A 14,055-nucleotide genomic window follows, 5' to 3' on the forward strand; every position below is an offset into this window, starting at 1 on the left:
TGCTAAAGCAAATCTATAAAATACAGCTTCAAAGGTCATATTTGATACAAGATAGTGTTGAGATTATAATTGAACAAAAAAATTGTAATGACTCTAATTGCATGGTTAAGCAGGGCTTTATAAGTGAAAAAAGCTAATCATTGATTCTACAAAATAAAATGAAAGCTACTACCTACTTTAGATGAAGAAAATATAAATATGTTGGTGATTAAAGCTTGAGCCAAAAAGATCCAATAACATCTTTATTGCAATACAAATGAGTTCTAATTTTATTGCAATATCAAAGATGTCATTAATATACATGATAATTTGACAAGTGAAGTACTTCTTAAGGCTTTGCAAGCTAAGCAAGTTGATAAATAAAGCCTCAAGTGAAGGTTGACGAGTATTGCAAGTTTAAGGATGGTAGCTGCTAATAGGATGTAGAAGTTGTAATTGCTCCTCACAAGCAAGTGATGGTTGAATTGGACTTCATAATACTCTATTTTAGAGTAGGGACTCAAGATCATGACATTTGCTAATTCATGATGTGAGGGTCTTTACATTTTTACACATATGGCTCAAATACTAGATTCTGCATCTCATTTTTTTTTCATTGCCTAAGTTTATAAAGGAGAGAAAATGGTAGCAATGAGGTGAAATTAGATGAATTGAGATGAGATGAAGTAAGCCAAACATTTTTTTGGAGTTGTATCACTACTTGACATATTGTGTGCTTAACCCTTCTTGCACCTTGTGTACAATGTGATGTACATATCTAGAATAATTGTGGTGATAGAGTCTAGTTTTGTATGATGAAGAAACTATGGTGTTGCTATCTTTTGCTGCAACATATCCTATATAGAACAACAATAAACACAAGTGCATCGCAAAGCATGAGATGAAGATGAAAATATGTATAACAGCATTGTAATCACATCTTGAATGAGCAACTACAAAATTTCAAGGTGGAGTTTGTAAATATGTAAGTCAAAAATGGAGTTGCAATAATAATGATGAGCTATTTAGAGTAACTTGCTTATCCATATTTAAGGTGTTATTTTTCACAAAAATAAATGTATTGTGGTATATTTTTATCTTGTGTGAAGCAAACAAGTATGTGTGAAGAGATGATGTTATGGTGGACAAAAGAAAGAAGAATTTGTGTGTGTTAATTCTAAAAATTATAATTAATAAGACAAAGATATTATTTTATTAAAATTATATTATAGAAAAAAATAAATAAAATAAACTATCATAAAAAAAACTTAATATAAAAAAATAAATTATAGAAATATAAATGAGATTAAAAAAAGATAAGAAAGTATCAAAAAACAAAGGAGTTAGCTGTTCATGTATTTAAAAGTCAAGGTGGTTTCAACCATCTTTAATAATTATGGTAGTTAGAATTTTTTTTTATTATATTTAAATAAAATTGAAAGAAATTTATTATAAAAAAGTTTAAAATAGCTTTAATATTGTGTTATAATTATCAAAAGAAAATCATAATAAAGAGATTATAATTGACATATTTGCATGTTTTTTTATTATATATTTTTAGTCTATTATTAAGTTATAAGAATTATAAGTTAAAATTTATGAAGATATAATTTTTCTTCAATACAAAGAAGCAAGAGCTTTGAAGATTAGGTTGACAAAGACAAAGACAAGATGAGGTTCATGAAAATATTAATGTTCTTCAATATAAGAAAGTAAGAGCTTTAAAGACTAGCTTAAAGAAAATGAAGACAAGATATTCATGAAGATATAGTTATTTTCAAAGAAAGAGCTTTAAAGACTAGGTTGAAGAAGATAAGATAAAATTGATAAATTTATTGAAGATAGAATTAAAGTTGAATTGTTCGACCTTAACCTTGATGAAAATAAGAATTCTAAGAACTTGAGATAAGAACAAGGATAGTTCCAATATAAAAATAAAAAAGAACATTTCATAATTCTCAAGATATGACAATCTAGATGTTCATTTAAAAACCATATTAAGGATTTTTTGCTATCCTTTGTAATTGAATTCATAAAACTTACAAAATAAACAAAGGTTACTTAGTAAAGATGAGTTATGTTTTTAAATAGAACTTATTAATTTTACCATAAATATTAAGAACCATAAATAAAGATAGTATGTAAAAAATCCTATATATACGTATTAAAAATAAAAATCTTAATTGAATCCTAATCAAATCTTAATATAATTTTTAAAAAACTCTAATATAACTCTCAAAAATTCTAATGTAATATAAAATCTCTCATAAAATCCTAACCAAATCCTAAATCTTAATCAAATCCTATATCAAATCCTAATCAAATCCTAAGTAAATCCTAAATCTTATAGCAGACTAAAATTTCAATAACTAATGATTGAATTATTAATTTCAATTCAAATTTTTTATACTTCTCACTTACTAAATTAAAAATAAGAAAAAATATTTTAAAGAAGATTAAACATAACAAATAGAAGATAACTTCTAAAATCCACTTGGATGTTGGCTTGCCTTCTTTTTCAACCTTGATGTCAATATTCTAGAGCTAAAATCTCTTAATTTTATCTTTTAGTAAGTTTCAAACTTTATAAAAATTTGGAGGTTAAGTTTACTATAAATATATAAAATTTGACTTTAATCCAATTAACAAATTGATAGATATTTTAAAAACCTTCACTAATCTTTTAAATTCTAATTCTTCAAACCATAATATGTTTGAGCTTCAATAAAATTTTAATGAACTATTACATCAAGTTAAAACTTGTAATACAAATTATGCATAATAATAAAAACTTAATCTTAAAATTTCATCTATAGATCATTTACAAATCTCAAATAATTGTTCAAAGTACCAACTCTTTAAATTTTTCAAAATCCAAAGTTACTTAAAAAAAATCTTAACTTTGCAAAGTCTTTACAAAGTTATTATACAATCAAATCACTTCAAATCAATATTTAATTTTTTTTCTATTGTTTTCTTTCAAATCCCATTCTTTTTTTAGCCAACTAATTCTAAAGTTGCCATAGATATGCAATTTTGTACCTTAGAATTCGATTTCAACCTTAGTTCATAACCAATCCTTTCTAAATCAATTCTTCATATTTTAAGGTAATTTTTGCTAAAATCTATTTTTAATCTTTTCTTAAATATGCTTATATTAATTATTTATGCTCCTATAAAATAAATAGAAGTTTCTTTTATAAAAAAGTAGCATTAAGATTAAAGTTTTTACTATCTTCTTACTATTTATCCTTATTTTTCTACCATATCTTTTTACTAGATTCTTTTATTATAAAATATATTTTTTTTATCTAATAGTTGTATTATTATATAATACTAAGAATAAAGGAGGAACATTACAAGTACTTTAATTTTCAAATACAACTACAATAATCTTTCTTCTATCATAAGAAGATATTTTATTTCTGCCCACAAAAATGTAACTTTTGGTCAATTGTACAACTACTATATGATGTTGAATTTATCACCTCCAGTATATAGTGATGGACTTGAATTTTCACTTTCACTTACTTACTCGATTCCCACAAATAAGTCTTACAAGTTTACTTTCTTGATGTTCTATCATTCTTAAGATCACCAATTAACCTTTGATAGTATAATATTTTCTTACTAGATTATCTATGACTTGCTCAATTTATACTTTTATTCCTATTTCTTTAATATTTAATATTTTTTTAAAAAGATCAAAGAATACTATTCAAGTTGAATCATTTAGCCCTTTGAAATCTAAAAAGGAATTCTTTCAATCAATAATCTTAAACGCATACAAGCTCCCTCTTCAACAAACAAGGTCATTGTTTATAACTTGTAACCACTACATCATATTTTTCTAGGATCAAAATTATCCACTGCAACTTACTTTGTTACTTCTTCCTTTCCTATCACAAAAGCTAGCTTCACCATTAAATTCTATCACTTATAATTACAACTTTGGCAAAGAAATTTGAGAACAAATATGTTTATTCTTTAGTAATGTTGGAATATACATAAGGATGAAAAGCATCATATGCTAATCTTTACACAATATTTTTTAACCTTTTAAGGCCTAAAATCAATATGTATATGATCACCATGAAGAGTGATCCTTTGCCCCTAATTTTTCTCTTGCACCCTTCCTATTGGATTGCAAGCACTCAAAAAAATTCAAGTAAAGTATTGTCTCCCTATTTTTACTAAGATTGCTGTTTAACCACCTCCTTCTCTTTGAAAAACCAAAAACCTATATAAAAACATGAAAATGGCTAATCATGCCTTAAAAATGACAAATTGGTACACCTATTAATATAAGATTTTATAATTTATACTATAATCACATTGTCTTGCTATTAAGCTCTAGCAAACTATGTATTACTTGCAAATTCACATCAAGGTGAGTCCAATAGATATTACTTAATTACTAATTAATTCTAACTTTGTAATTATTTAAAAATTAAAGGTGCTTGTTTAGTCTTTTTCTTGTCTTTACCAATACGAAACTTACTTCTTGAAATAGTAGAAGTTGTCATTGATAGAAGCCCAAGTAATGTAACGATTATGAAATCAAAAAGAAGCTATTCTTCAATGTTATCTTTTTATTTAGCTGTCTTCTTGTACAATGAGATTCTGCTATTACATATCAAATACTTGCCATAGCAAAACCAAAACTTGCTACCCTATCTCATCAATTTTCACTAGCTGGTCTATTTGCTCTTGCACTTGAGTCCAAGACTACTTAAGTTCTTGTATCAACTCTTCATCTTCATTCTATACTAAGATAGCTTTGGCTTCTTCTTCTTAGCTAACTTACTTCTTAAAAAAAGTATTAAGAAATTTATCCATCTTTGATACTTCCACAAAAAAAAAAAAAAAATCATGTCAGCATTTGATCTATTGCCACAATTGACCTCTTCCAAATTTGCAACTAGATCAACCTTCTTCCATATTATTAGATTTTGGCTTAATAGAGCTTCTATTAGGATTCAACTTCAAAGATATTATTTTTTTCTCTAAAAATATTTAAATATATGTATATATATATATATATATATATATATATTTATATATATTTATTTATCAAGTACTTTATTTTGTTTCTAAAAAAATCCTCTTTAATTATTACCTTGCTATACAACTGATATCATAGCAAGGATTATAATTATTTATTTATAAAATTTCAAAAATTTGTAAGATACCTAGATTAATTAGGCTACAATTGTTTTTAGAGTCGTGTAACAATGCATATCGAAGAAGAATCTATATCAAAGAAAGTTGTATGAAGGTCAACTTTAATAATTAAGAAACTAGATCAAACTAATATTCAATAATTTTTTAAAAAGAAACTACGAAATAACATCAAAATTAATGATTAAAGAAGTTAAACACTACATTAGGTAATAATCTAAGAAACTAGATTTTTTAAAAGTCCAAAAATTCCTAGAAAATAAGCTATTGAATGACATCATATTTATAGAGTATATAAATCTAAAAAGAAGAAATCAAAAAGGATAGAATTGATAGACAAAATGCTGAAAAAAAAGAATAATACATTAAAATACAAGATTCATCTAGAAGACTTAAGTTGAATTACTTAATAGAAGATATGAATTCTAGCATTGAAGATGATACAAATTTGACAAATACAACTAGTGGAGAAAAAAAAGTCTTTTAATCATAAAAGAATTTACAAAAAAATTAAATTTAGTACACTATATTGTAAATATAAAATCAAGATAATTTTCAATATAAACTTTAAGTTTATCCATGCCATTACAATAAAGAGCAAAAACCAATATGATACTAATCATTAGACATACAAAAGCTAGATTATCCAAATTAAAGATACGGGTGGTAGAAAATTCATTAATAGTCTTTTATGTCTCAAGCAAAAGAAGAGTGAATATGTAGAAGAATTCTTTGAAAGAGTGATACAAACAGCTAATAAACTTGTTTCTTAACTCCATGACTTATTTAAAAAAAACATGGTTCTTGAATGGATTAAAAAAATAATAGACAAATATATAGCTTTATTACCAAAAAATACATTGGAAGAAGCTTTATAATTAGCAAGAAAGATTGAACTAAGTACATATAGGAATAAAAAAGTTTATGATACAAATTTTGAAGATTTAAGTAAAGATTCAAATCGAGAAGAAAGGAAAAAAAGACAACTAAAGAAAATTTAAGGAAATTAAAAGAAGCCATGGCTTAATTAATTATTACATCAAAGTAATTTAGAATAGGTATTATTTATAAAAAAATGAAATAATAAAGGATTTTTTTTTTTTTTTTTTTTTTTTTGATTGTCATATGAAATTTTATACAAATTATAATACATACACACATCAAACTAATGATGGTACTTATAATTGATGTTATAGAGATAGAAGTTTAGTAATTTATCATATATAATTACAATTGAATAATGTGAAAAGAAAAAAATCTAAAAAAAGAAATTTATTCAATAATCAAGATAGAGGTTAAGAACCTTTGAATCAATAATATTATAAAAGATAGGATACTACAAGGAATAATAATTATAGAAGGAAGGAAAGATATCCTTGTGGAGAAGAATATAAAGCCAATTACTATAAAGATAGATTATAGCCAAGATATGAAAGAAGATATGAAAGAAACAAGAATGTAAATTCATCAAAAAAAAGTTATGTGAATCAAACACAAGGAGGTAATAATCTTGAGTATTATTATTGCCATCAGAATGGACATATAAAAGTAGAATGTCAATTATAACTTAAATACCAAAAAAATGCTCGAGAGGCACAAACACAAGAACAATCTATTATAGCCACAAATGTAATAATCTCACAAGTTTGTGTAATGAACCAGGCTCAAAGAAATAAAAATAAAATTGAGAATGAAGTATCAAGGAGTAGTAGTAGTGATGAAGAAGATGAAGATAGAAGCAAGAAGCAACTTGAGTTTATTAACTCATATAAATTATACAAAAAAAATAAATAAATAAATAAATAAAAAACTCTCAAAAATGAATAAGTAAAAGAAGGATACACAAAGATGTAACTAGAGAAGTACAACAATCACAAAAGAAATTTGAAAAATATCCCAATTTTTTTTTAAAAAAAAATCATCTAAAGAGGACAAAAAATTAGCAAATAAAAATATTGAGGAAAAATAAATAAGAAAAGAAAAGAAGATTGAAAGAATTATAGGAGATGTATTTTGACAAAAAAAAGCAAATACATCTATAGGACAATTATTAGAATTAGCTCCATATTGCAAAAAGAAGGTTATGAAGGCATTTCTTCTTGAAAGTAATTTTGAACCAAGTGCATCAAAAGCTTATGTTGAAAGTTAAGATTATGATACAAAAGTGTGTATAATAATTATAAAAATTAAACATCAAATTATACAAGATATATTATTAGATAGAGGTTCAAGAATAAATATTATCACAAATAAACTCTCTAAAAAGTTGGATTATAATAGGATTGAATTATCACCTTTTATAATAAAAATAGATAATTAACAAAAAATAACTCCAATAGAAGTTATCAAAGATTTTCATATATAAATAGAATAATTTACTTATAATATTATAGTAATAGTTTTAGAAATAGAAAAAAACTCAAAGATATTCTATATTATTAGGTGAACCATGATTTAAATAAGCAAGGTCTAAACAAGATTAGGCTAAGAATATTTTAACTATTTTTTTAAAATAGAAAAAAAATAAACAAAAATATCCATGCCTTCCACCATCAAAACGTCCTACACATTTGAAATATTACAATTGAAAAGAAAGATTGACTGATGAAGAAGTACAAAATGTTCATCAAGCTATACCTTTGTTATTTTTGTAGCTAACATTGAATTATCTAGATTAAAAGAGATGTTTAGTTATGATTGTAACTTGGTGGAAATAATATCTTAGAATAACACTAAATGTAAGGAAAAAATAAGAAAAAACTTTATAAATCAATAAAATCATTAGAAAAATTGATAAGGTATCTTGATGATTTTTAGAAATTTAGAATGGAAGCAAGAAAATTAAATACAACTCCGGCAATAGTAGCAATTAAATAAATAAATAAATAAATAAATAAAATCAGCAATTGGACATTAGTAAAAAAGATTAAATAAATAAAGTGAATCTGGGAATATGACTCACTAAATTGACTTACTTGAGTATTTAGTATTAAAAAGGCACTTATTATGCTTTAGATCACAAGTTTTGTGAGGTAATAGAGGAATTTTTAGGTAAATAGAGAAAAAAAATTCTAATAACAAATATGCAACCTAAGGTGAAATTTATTGAGACAAATTTCCATGATGAATATGTTTTTTGTTAGCTAACATTAAATGATGGCTCAATAGGAGTAGCCTTCATTGTTAATAAAAAAATAATAAAAAAATAAAAATTTATTTATTAATATTTAAATATATATATATAATAGAAAAATAAATGAAGAGAATTATAAGTTAAAAGCAAATTAAGGATTAGGAAAGAAAGTATAGTAGAAGAAAAGAGGGGGAGAAGAGAAAGGCAAAAAAGAAGATAAGAAGGAAAAAGATAAGAGAAAAGAAAAAGAAAAGAAAAAAGGAGGAAAGAGGAAAGAAAACAGCGAAAAGAAATCAAGGTAAAGAATAAATATAATCTTTCTGGCTAGTTGGATGTCGGCCGGATTTCTCGGAGTCTAATGGGGTTCATGGTAGTTCTGGACCCCGGCCGCCTTCTTTTCTCTCTCCTTTTTCTGTCATCCGGTGAGAGAGCACCGAGAATTTTGGTGTGTCTCTCTCATCCTTGCGTGTGATTATGGTTGTTCCTTTTTGTCCCCTCTGGAGGTACTGTGGTGCAGCATCTATTTTTTTTGTTCCGTGATCAGCGTAGAGTTGGGAATCGAAAGTTTTGTGTTTTTATACTCTTTTCTTCTGGAGGTCCAATTGCGAGGTGTTCAAGTAGTGGAGGCGTGCCTCGTTTTCCTTCTATTGACTTGGCAGCGGAAGCGTAGGCGGTTGCTATTGGAGCATGACGGTTGCTGCTGGAGTGTGGTGTTACGAAGGTGGTGGTGGTGCTACTGTTGAGAAGCCAGTTATCGATGTGTGTGGCGTTGGATCTACACCAACACTTTAGTGGCGCTGCGGAATTATCGAATTGTCCTATTGTGTGCAGTTGGCGGTGGCTGTGTTTGGTCAATCTTCCCCCCTGCAGCAGTTCTTTCCTTCCTCATTTTGGCACTAATTATCAACAACCCTAATCTTGGCTTGGTTCCGATGGCATATGACTAGGAGCTCGATATTGCATGGGTTGTTGCTGGATGTACATCTAGACTATAATCTGGTCACCAAACAACATTATGTGTTTTCTACTTGTTGTCAAGGGAAGGGTTGTGGCAAGGCCGTTACACAATTTTTTCTTATCTTGGAGTCGCTTGTGCGGTGTTGCTTGGATTCGAAGAGGAGCCGCGTCTGGTTCTGCGTAGATCAAAATCTGCTTCCTAACATACTGTCACAGTCTTCAACGAGTGGGCCTTTAGCTTCTCTACGCGGCACCTGATCAAAGATTCTAATTGTTGGGGTAGGATCTGCTTAGTTGGCGCTCTTGCATTTCTACAACGCTGATAGTATTGTCGGCAAGGCCCTTGCGGTTCATTGTCCGCTGATAATATGTTATGGTGCGCTTCAATCATCCTTTGTAGAGATTTTCTGTGCATGGTCTCTTGTAGTTGATCGTGAAAAATCACTAACCAACTGGTACCCTCCACAATTTGGTGCTTCCACTAGATCAAGTTGGGGAAGGGTTCTGGATTACGCATTCTCTTCTTTTCATGCTGTTGCTATGGAATCCTTGACCGAAGGTGTAACTTGAAGCATGTGGAATTGTAAGGAAAAAGGGTGCACCTTGGCAGAGCTCCGAAACCTTGATCCTGCTTGGGTTTGGATCACGGTGTCATCCCCTCCAAGGTCAGCATTTGTTGTTATGGTTATAAGCACCACAACTGGTCAACAGTGGAATACAACACCTTATTGATCCATCGTTGAACTGATTCTATGTTGGATGAACATTCGGAGGAGCCAAGCTTCGAAGGCAAATAGGTTTATCGACTTGTAGAATAGAGTTCTAGAGCTTCATTGCACATCATAATTTGCAGCAAAGCATCGACAAGGAAGAACCTGCATTGCTGCCGCAGGAGTGCTGTAGAGGCAAGAAGCTTGTCGTCGAAGCTAGTGGCAGGTCGCCCATGGACCCTCTCTGTAAGAACGCAAGCAGTAAGCGGATGAAATAGGATTGAATGAATTGGATAAACAGTTGAAATTGTATTTTTTTAATGGATGAATTATTATAAGTGAATGAAAACTTATTGAAGGATGAATTTTGTAGATGGATGAATTTTAATTAAATAATAATAATAATAATAAAGTAAGTAAGTAAACTCTCAATGCATGAATATTTTAGTGAGTTATTATTGTAAGTGTGAGTTAGTAGTGGAGGTTTTGATAGATTACTTGGATGATTTAAAGAGGTTAGAAGTAAGTTAATTAGGATTTAATTAATAGCTATAAATTCTAGAAATTCACATATTTAATTTATTTATGATGAATTAGAGTAAATTTCAAGTAGTGGAGGATTATTTTAGCTCATAGGGAACTATAACTCAACCAAGTACAATGAAGATAGGAAAGCAAAATGATGAGGGATTTAAAGAAGAATTAATAAAATTATTAAAAGAATATAAACATACTTTTTTATGGAGTTATGAAGATTTAAATGGATTACTTGCTCATGTTTGTGAACATTGAATTGAACTTGAACTTAATGCCCAACCAATTAAATAAACAAGATATTAAATGAATTTAACTTATACTACTAAAGTAAAGGATAAATTATTTAAAATAAGATTTATTTATCCTATGGATCAAACAAAATAGTTATTTCCAATAGTTATTATTCCTAATAAAAAAATGGTAAAGTCCAAGTTTGTATTGATTATAGAAAACTTAATGGAGTCACAAAAATAAATTATTTTCCATTACTTTTTACTGATGTAATACTTGAAATAATGGTTGGACACAGAATTTATTCTATTTTAGATGGATTCAATGGTTATAATCAGATTCCAATGGCTCAAAAAGATTAGCTTAAAACTTATTTATTACAGAATGGAGACCATTTGTATATTGAGTAATGCCTTTTGGATTGAAAAATGCATGTGCTATATTTCAAAGAAGAGTTATGCATGCCTTTGTAGAATATTTGAACAATTTTAAGTTTTTCTTGATGATTTTAGCATGTATGGAATTCAAGTATTTTGGTCCAAAATATTATCAAACAATTAGATTCATCAATTTATTATGCAAGTTGATTATTAAATTAGGCTGAAAGAAATTATATTACCACAAAAAGAGAAGCATTCCAATTATCATATTTTTTGAATTTTGACATTATTTATTGGAAAATTGTTGTATATTTTATATTGATCATCAAGAATTATTATATTTAATTAATAGGCCAATATTTTCAAGTCAAGTAGCAAGATGGATTTTATTATTATAGGGATATGATTTCAAAATTATTTACAAACCAAGACGTCAACATGTGATGGCAGATTGTATATCCAAAATAACTACTAAAGAATCACCTATTAGTATAATAGATACTTTTCTAAATACAAGTTTATTTATAGTCTAAGTTAATCTGGCAAAAGAATAGCAATCATTATCTTTCATAGATTAGAGATCCTTTTTTTTGAATTTTTTGAAGAAAGGATGACTTACCACAACTACTTTAATTAATGTCAGATGACAAATTGCCATCTGAAGTTGATACTTTTATTTAGACAAAGTAAAAAAATTAATGAATAACATATTCAGATAAAATAGAACAAATTTGTTTAGTAGGTCCTATTACAAATGCTATTATTATTAAAGCTCATGAATGATTGGCTAGAGGTTATTTTTTGGCAACAATAACTTTACACAAAATTCTTACTACCTTAATTTTGCGGCCAATGTAAAGACAAGATATATATAATTGTTGCAAATAATGTGATGTTTATCAAGAAAAAATGACTAAATCAAATAAATACAAAAACCTTTTATATCCAATATTACTATTAAAAGTATTTCAATAATGGAGAATTGATTTTATTAGACCAATAGATGTGCCAACTAGTTTAACATGGAATTGATATATTATAACCACAACTGATTATACAACAAAATGGATAGAAATAAAACATGAAAAGATTACACAACTAAATCAATAAAAAAAATTCTTATATGAAGAAATTATAACATGTTATAGATATCTTATTGAATTAATAAGTGATTAAGGAATATATTTTTATTAATAAAAAAATTCAATTATTAATGATAGAATTTATGATTCAACATCAAAAGTCTACAACTTATTATCCTGAAAGAAATAGACAAGGTGAATTAGTTAATGAAGTTCTTAAAGCTTTGTTAAGTAAAACAGTCAATGCAAATCAAATAGATTGGAATACAAAAAAATTATTTAGCATTGTGGACATATTGTACAACATACAAAGTAACAACTAAGCATACGCTTTTTCTTTTTGTTTATGATAAGGAAGGACTTTTACCTATTCAATACATAAATAAAATCAGAAAGATAGCTCAAGTCTTTAATATATAAATTGTAATGACAAATAAACTTTGTTAAGTTTGTAAAATAGATTTACAAAGAAAAAAATCTAAAGAAAATATATTAAAAGCTTAATTACAACAAAAATTCAAAAATAAGATGTAATAGGACCTTATGTGGTCAATTTGGTTTATTCTAATGGAACAATAGATTTAATGTTATTTGACAATATCATTATCATGATTAATATAAATAAAATTAAACTATATAATGAAATGGAAGGGAATCCACATATTTATTTTTATTTTTGGTGAATATTTTATAAAATAAGAAACATAATGTACAACAAATAATTGAAGAATTTTTTTATGAATATGAAAATATTCAACCAATATTATACATGAATAATATATTAAGTCATAAAAACAAGTTAAATATTGCCGCTTTCAAAATATTTAATTTTTAGATATATATGACTTTAAAAAAATTATAGAATAATTCATATATTTTAATTATAATTTTGAATAAAAATATTAACTAAAAAATTAATAAAAAATATTAATTTACTTAATAATAATTCTATAAAATAAAAAAAATAGTAAAAAAATATTTTATTAAAGTAGTTAGAGCTATAATAGTTATAGCTAAAGTATTTATAGTTAAAATGATTGAATCAAGCTTAAAAACTTTGTAGATAAAAACACGAATCATCCATAAATATATGAAGATTATATTAATTTTTTTACAATCATTTATATATATAAATTTTACATTATAACAATGGCTAAAAGTAGAAGCAAAGAGATTTTTGATAGGCAGATAGCTATAGAATTTCAATTTGGTACTATCCAACAAAACCAATGGATTGAGAAGAAAAAAGAGTTATTGGATAGAATGGAATTGAAAAGTTTTATATAAAAAGACAATGGTTGGTATTCACATTTGGTTATTAATTGCTCAAATCTAGAATGAATAAAGAGAAATTGAACTTTGAAAAAGAAAAATGAATAAAAGAGGGTATAATGAAGGTTTATCTATTCCAATAGTTGCTACTATTATTATAGAGAAGAGTTTAATTGTAGAAGATAACAAGATAAGTAAGAAAAAATAGGTAGACCACATTCAAAAGAAGAAAAATTGTCAACTGCAATATAGAATTTGATAAAAGAAGGTAATGAAGCTAAAAGACAAAAAAAATGAAAATTGTAAGGAGGAAGGTGATAGAAAAATTACTAAAAATAATGAAGTTTTTGATGATCACTCTAGTTATTCATGCAATAGAAAAGACCTTCATTGACAATATTAGTTGAAAGAAAAAAAGAAGCAAATGAAGTATATAGGCAATATTTAGCAATTTCTAAACAAAAAGAGAATTTAAGTAAATTGTTAATACTTCAAGTGATAAAACGACAAAAAAATGATATTATGAACACTTTAGAGAGTTCAAAGGCAGATGATGGTTTTATAGCCAAACAGATTTAATGGTTATCTGATCA

The 14,055-nt window shown here is 26.7% G+C and overlaps 1 long non-coding RNA gene across 1 annotated transcript; it reads left to right on the forward strand.

Annotated features, from left to right (window-relative positions):
• Nucleotides 1-8,641: 8,641 nt before the first annotated feature.
• On the forward strand, nucleotides 8,642-10,321 carry LOC149988330 (uncharacterized). The gene is made up of 2 exons (XR_016504668.1): nucleotides 8,642-9,626; nucleotides 9,839-10,321. It is a non-coding gene; the product is annotated as an uncharacterized LOC149988330 (long non-coding RNA).
• Nucleotides 10,322-14,055: the final 3,734 nt, after the last annotated feature.

Source organism: Physcomitrium patens, chromosome 9 (assembly GCF_059467195.1).
Source record: "Physcomitrium patens ecotype Gransden chromosome 9, ASM5946719v1, whole genome shotgun sequence".
Taxonomy (NCBI): Eukaryota; Viridiplantae; Streptophyta; class Bryopsida; order Funariales; family Funariaceae; genus Physcomitrium; species Physcomitrium patens.